Source organism: Podarcis gaigeae (assembly GCF_964106915.1).
Source record: "Podarcis gaigeae genome assembly, chromosome: 14".
Lineage (NCBI taxonomy): Eukaryota > Metazoa > Chordata > Lepidosauria > Squamata > Lacertidae > Podarcis > Podarcis gaigeae.
Window position 1 is genome coordinate 9,292,789 of NC_139690.1, and position 6,386 is coordinate 9,299,174.

Here is a 6,386-nt window from a genome sequence, read left to right on the forward strand (position 1 = left end):
GAGTCACGTGGACTGAGTGGGGTTAGTGACACAGAATGGAAATCAACTGGGGGCAGATGTCCTCTCTCTGCTCCTATTGACGTGTGTCAGAGCAAGAAAGGTATACTAACTGAATGCACTGTTGCCTTAGCACCAAATGGAGAATCAAGCTAGTTGAAGCCAGACCAGATCCACAGAAGGTGAGAAAGATTCCATCCTGAAGAGGATACCATGTTCATAAAGATGGTTGAAGCTGTGATGGGGCTGGCTCCCCTACTGCACATTACCAAGCATAAGGAATGGGCAGAGTTCAGAGGCAGAGTAACTCTGCACATGCAGAAGGCCCCAGATTCAATCCCTTGCTTCTCCGGGTAGGAAGGCAAACAGTCACAGTGGACAACACTAAGGTGGCTGCTCCAGCAGCTTCCAGAGCAGCTTCCTCTGTTCCTCTGCACCACTTTATTTAAGATTCTGTTTCACATTTCCCCATGGCAGGATTACCTGGAAATATGTTAACAGCCCTCCTTTTGAGAAAGGGATCAGGTGTGGCAAGGACCCATCTCTGCCTGAGCCCCCAGAGAGCTGTTCCTGTCAATATAGACCGGGGATGAGGAAACTGTGATTTTCCAGATGTCATTGGACTCCAAGTCCCATCAGCCTCAGCCAGCATGGTTTATCGTCTGAGATGATGGGAGCTGGAATCCAATAACACTTGGCCACAGGTTCCACACCTCCAATGCTGGGCCAATGGGTCAAATAATAATAATAATAATAATAATAATAATAATAATAATAATAATAATATTTAACCCCCCATCTGGCTGAGTATCCCCAGCCATTCTGGGCGGCTCCCAATCGAGTGTTAAAAACAATACAGCATTAAATATTAAAAACTTCCCTAAACAGGGCTGCCTTCAGATGTCTTTTAAAGATAGGATAGCTGCTTATTTCCTTCGCATCTGTAGGGAGGTGGTTCCACAGGGTGGGCGCCACTACCGAGAAGGCCCTCTGTCTGGTTCCCTGTAACCTCACTTCTCGCAATGGGGGAACCGCCAGAAGGCCCTCAGCACTGGATCTCAGTTTCTGGGCTGAACGATGGGGGTGGAGATGCTCCTTCAGGTATACAGGACCAAGGCCATTTAAGGCTTTAAAGGTCAGCACCAACACTTTGAATTGTGCTCGGAAACGTACTGGGAGCCAATGCAAATCTCTCAGGACCAGTGTTATGTGGTCCTGGCGGCCGCTCCCAGTCACCAGTCTAGCTGCCGCATTCTGGATTAATTGCAGTTTCTGGGTCACCTTCAAAGGTAGCCCCACGTAGAGCGCATTGCAGTAGTCCAAGCGGGAGATAACTAGAGCATGCACCACTCTGGCAAGACAGTCCACAGGCAGGTAGGGTCTCAGCCTACATACCAGGGGGAGCTGGCAGACAGCTGCCGTGGACACAGCATTAACCTGCACTTCCATGGACACCTGTGAGTCCAAAATGACTCCCAGGCTGTGCACCTGGTCCTTCATGGGCACAGATACCCCATTCAGGACCAGGGAATCCCCCACACCTGCCTGCCCCCTGTCCCCGAAAAATGGTGCAACATGGCAAAAAGTGGCTTCCCAATTCAAGCTGCTTCCGTCCTCTGGACAAAAACTTCAGCACTTCTTTTGAGACTTTCCAGCTCTCAAGTAGCACGAAACACCAACCGACTCCGTCACATGCACTTTCTTTCATTTGAAGGGAGATGGGGAGATGGGAGCAGGTCCTTGCCGAGTAAATGTTTCCATTGGCCTCCTCACCCCCAGCCCGCTCTTTCCTCCTGCCCTGCTAGCCTCTCCTCGAGCTGGAAGCGCAGGCATCGGTTTCCGTGGGTGCCTGGCTACTTAAAAGCCAAATAAACAAACACGAAAGGAAGAAAATTGCAAACGAAGTGGAGCGAGGCTGCCCGCCGAACTGTGACATGTTGAAAGTGACCTTGACAGACTCAGTAGAACCTTGATTTGACACTTATCAAATGCGACAGAGGGAGACGCAGCGGGAGGAAAGGGAGGGGCACCTTCTCAACATTCCCCCCAGGACTTGCTCAGCTCTAGAGCTGGAGTAACTCACTGTGTCTTAGGATGCTGGTGGGATTTCAGGTTACAGAAATGGGCTGTGGCTTTGCTTGTTGTTGTTGCTTTGCTTACAATGAAGACGCATCCTGCTTTTCAGGATACAGCCCTCTGTTTCAGAGGTGAGCAATTAGATTTGGTCCGCAGGGTGGATCCTGATAACCCCCAACCCCTGTGGACCACTTTGACAGGTGATCAGGCCCGCCCACCTATCAATTACCTGATATCATTATGGCATCAGGTGGCAACTTCAAAGGGGCTCACTGCCAGCACCAATCAGCTGATTGGCGCTGACAGTGAGTCCTTCTTTGTCCTTTTGCAAGCGTGGTTGGGATTCACACAATGCCTAGAAGTGGGAATTTTCTATCTGCAAGCTGGCAAAGCTATCAGCAGAAGGGAAATGTCCATTCACAGGCTTAGTTTGAAGTGTGGTTCACTGTCATCGTCAATCAGCTGATCAGCCCTGTCAGTGAATCCAGCTTGCAGATGAATAATCAAGAGCAGGCTCCAAATTCCCAGTTGTTCCTTTGTAGCTGCACCTTTACCTGCTGCATGCCAGATGTCATAGATGATGCCAGGTGTGTGGCAGGAGGACATGGTTTGGGGGAAATGGCCTTGCAGGTCAACTAAGATCCCTGCTGGGCCCAGTTAGACCCTCAGGCTGGAAGTTCCCCACCATTTGTCAAGCAGTGGGTTCTCTCTATTTGAAGGACTATCTGATCCAAGTCTGGTTTGACAATAAGCAACTGCAAAAGGTGAGATCAGAGGCCTTGAAGTTGCCAGTCCACAATTAGAACTTGGACAGCGAATGGAGGAGGCAGGCACACAGGCCAGTCTTCTGCACAACATTGAGATACACTGAATTCCTAAATGAATTATAACAATTGCTTCTAAATTTGTACCTATACATATGAATTAACTTGTGCAAATTTTATGCAAATCTCTTTCCTCTTTGGTGGTGTTTTCCCCCCTATGCATTCCCTGTTTTTTAGTGATGTGTCAGCAGCTAAGGTACTCCTGCTGATGTCTGTTTTTGTGCAAAGCAGACATTACTCAGTGACAGAGCGCATGTTTTGCATGTAGAGGATACACCCAGTTTAATCCTTGGCTTATTTGGTTAACAGATCTCAGCTGGAGTCAGGAGTAGGTCAATAAAAAACACCAGTGTCAGTGAAGTTAACATTTTATTCAAAGAAATCAAAACAGCACAGGCCTACTGAGCACAGCAACTCTCCCAAGTAGGTCTTGCCTACTAATGAAGCAGTTGCGAGGACTGAAGGTCCCTGCCCTCCCAAGCGCTCTCAACCCAGTTCCTTCCCCAGCAGTCTAAGGCTCTACAGGAGAGGGATGCAAAGCAGACTCTGGCCAGGGGGCCATTTTGGCAGGTGGGTTGGGCCACTGTCTTTTGGAGTTTGGGGAGTTTTTTGGGTTTGATATCCTGCTTTATCACTACCCTAAGGAGTCTCAAAGCAGCTAACAATCTCCTTTCCCTTCTTCCCCCACAACAAACACTCTGTGAGGTGAGTGAGGCTGAGAGACTTCAGAGAAGTGTGACTAGCCCAAGGTCACCCAGCAGCTACATGTGGAGAAGCAGGGAAGCAAACCCAGTTCACCAGAATACGACTCCACAGCTCTTAACCACTACACCACACTGGCTCTCACCGTGACACTATGTGACCCAAGCTTATTTTTTATGTAGCTGAAGATCCTTTGGATTGCCAACAGCAATTCCAGCTTACAGGAAGGGACGTTGGGGAATTCTGATGAAAAAAGAAACCAGAGGAAAGTGACAATGTTCCCTTATTCGCCCCTTCCCCAGAACAGAATTCAATCGGGCGAATCCAATTAGTATTTCCTGTTGTTGCTGCTTTCAATCGGCAAACGATACTTAATGGGTTGTGGTGGGTGTCTGCCCCCCCCCCCAATTTGCATCATTTCCCCCTTTGCACTAAAATTCCAGGGGCCGAAGGAGGTGATCACAATGTAACTTACATAATATATGTGATTAATTACGTATGTAAAGGTAAAGGGTAAAGGGATCCCTGACCATTAGGTCCAGTTGTGGCCGACTCTGGGGTTGTGGCGCTCATCTTGCTTTATTGGCTGAGGGAGCCAGCATACAGCTTCCGGGTCATGTGGCCAGCATGACTAAGCCACTTTTGGAGAACCAGAGCAGTGCACGGAAACGCCGTTTACCTTCCCACCAGAGCGGTACCTATTTATCTACTTGCACTTTGACGTGCTTTCGAACTGCTAGGTTGGCAGGAGCAGGGACCAAACAACAGGCGCTCACCCTGTCGCTGGGATTCAAACCGCTGACCTTCTGATCGGCAAGTCCTAGCCTCTGTGGTTTAACCCACAGTGCCACCCATGTCCCAATTACGTATGTAAGTTGCTGTAATTTTGCCACCACAGACATTGAGACAAATAATGTTGTTTTTGGCAGAGGGCAGACTGCAGCAGAATGGAAATGGTGCTGCATGCGGCGAATACAGGGCAGGGCAGGAAACAAGGCCTTCTTACATTGCAACTTACCCCAAGCCATGCTTTGAGCAGGCTTCAATGAGGAACTCTGTGGGCTTGAAATAACAGCCAATCAACATGGGCATTTCCACCAGTCCCACTTTAGGCAGGCATCGGCTGTGCTATGGAGTACCCAATAGGTAGGGCCAACTTTTATCAGTTAAAGACTCTGGGAGCTGTCGGGTGAACTTTTAAACCTCCCCTCCCTTTCAAAGCTACTTAAATCAACTTTGAACCACCTCCATTGAAAAACCCATAAAGCTGTGGGCTGGATAAAATAGCCCTATTTATCTCCGAGTACAAAGATGGTACTTACAAGACAATGTTGCAAAGAACTGGAGATTTCACCTTTACAACCTGCAACAACTCCCCCAAAGAAAAAATAAGCCAAAATTTCAACCTACTTCCATCCCAAGGCTGATGAAGCAAATAATCCAGGAAATCTCCATTCTCATGAGTGGTCTATTGACCACACCTGTATTAGAAGGGAGGAAAAAACTAACGTTTGAAGTGAGGGAGTGGACCTGGCAACAGAACTAAAACAAGCTGAGCTAGCCAAAGGGGGACATGAAGCAAGTTTAGAACAGGAGCTATTCCTGGAATACCCAGAAGCCATGTTAAACAAGCCTCCTTTCGCCTCCCTATCAGGAGAGAATTTAAGGTGCCCTTCCCCGACTGAACCGATTGAGACAGCTTAAGGTTACAGTACCCGGACAACATTATCTTCTACCTGTCAGGGATGTTTGAAGAGTTACTCAAAACTCATTTCACACAGATAAGCAAAGAACTTGAGCCAATTAAAAATTTCCTTTCGGAAAGCTTGAACCTGCTTACCACCCTAACTGAATTGATTAAGAACCATGAGGTCGCTTTCCCTCACATGACATCTGGGACTAGGACTAATGGAGGTGAAACTAAGCCGGGACTCAATTACCCAATAGGGAGCACCAATCCCAAGGAGCTTGCTAGAAGTGTTGACCAGCTGGCTATAAAAGTGCAGCGCCAGCCCTATCATTAGGCAGAACAAAGGAACTATCTCAGGTGGCAGATGTCAAGTAGCAATGGCGCATTGGACAACAGACCTGTGTGCCCCACCTACATTAAGCCAGATCCCCTCAAGAAGACACAGCACTGTGGCAGGCGTCAAAAAGTAAGATTCAACTGACATTCTGGTCAGCTTCTGTAAGTGGAAGGTGAGGAAAACAGTTCCATCTTGTCTTTAGCCTCAGACAGAAAATTGCCTTGGGCCAGTCCTGGAACCAGTAAAGCAGAGAGGGAACCCCTTCATAATTAAAATGACTTTTTGAGACATGTAGGCAGGTGTTCTGAATCCTATATCCTGGTGCATCGTACATGAAAGACCACCTCTATGAACAAACAGCTGGCGGCTGTGCCATTGCCTATTAGTGAAGCTGTTCATCTTACGTGATTCTGCAAGCATGGAATTCCATGTGGAATCGAGTATCTGGTACAGAATTTTAATTGGTGAGATTCTTAACTTTACTGCTTGTTTATCCATTTGTTTGTTGAAAAATGTTTCCTCGTAGTTGTGGAGGGATGTTTGAACATGTGCTGGGGGATGCTCTTCAAAGGGAGATGCTGTCCTGAGCAGAGCTAATTTATCTTTCTTCATGATCTCCAGCCATATTTTCTGACCCTTGTGTGAATTCAGCACATCTATTGCATACATGTCTTCTCCAGATGCTCCAGTGCTCCTTATGTACACATACAAGCATCTCAGCTGAGATCCTGGGTTCAGTGTGCACCCAGGATGGGGAGCC

The 6,386-nt window shown here is 47.8% G+C and overlaps 1 long non-coding RNA gene across 1 annotated transcript; it reads left to right on the plus strand.

The window, feature by feature from the left end:
* The first annotated feature begins 4,142 nt into the window (after nt 1–4,142).
* LOC310830937 lies at nt 4,143–6,108 on the plus strand. The gene is made up of 2 exons (XR_014557704.1): nt 4,143–4,745; nt 5,547–6,108. It is a non-coding gene; the product is annotated as an uncharacterized lncRNA (long non-coding RNA).
* The last annotated feature ends 278 nt before the right edge of the window (nt 6,109–6,386 follow it).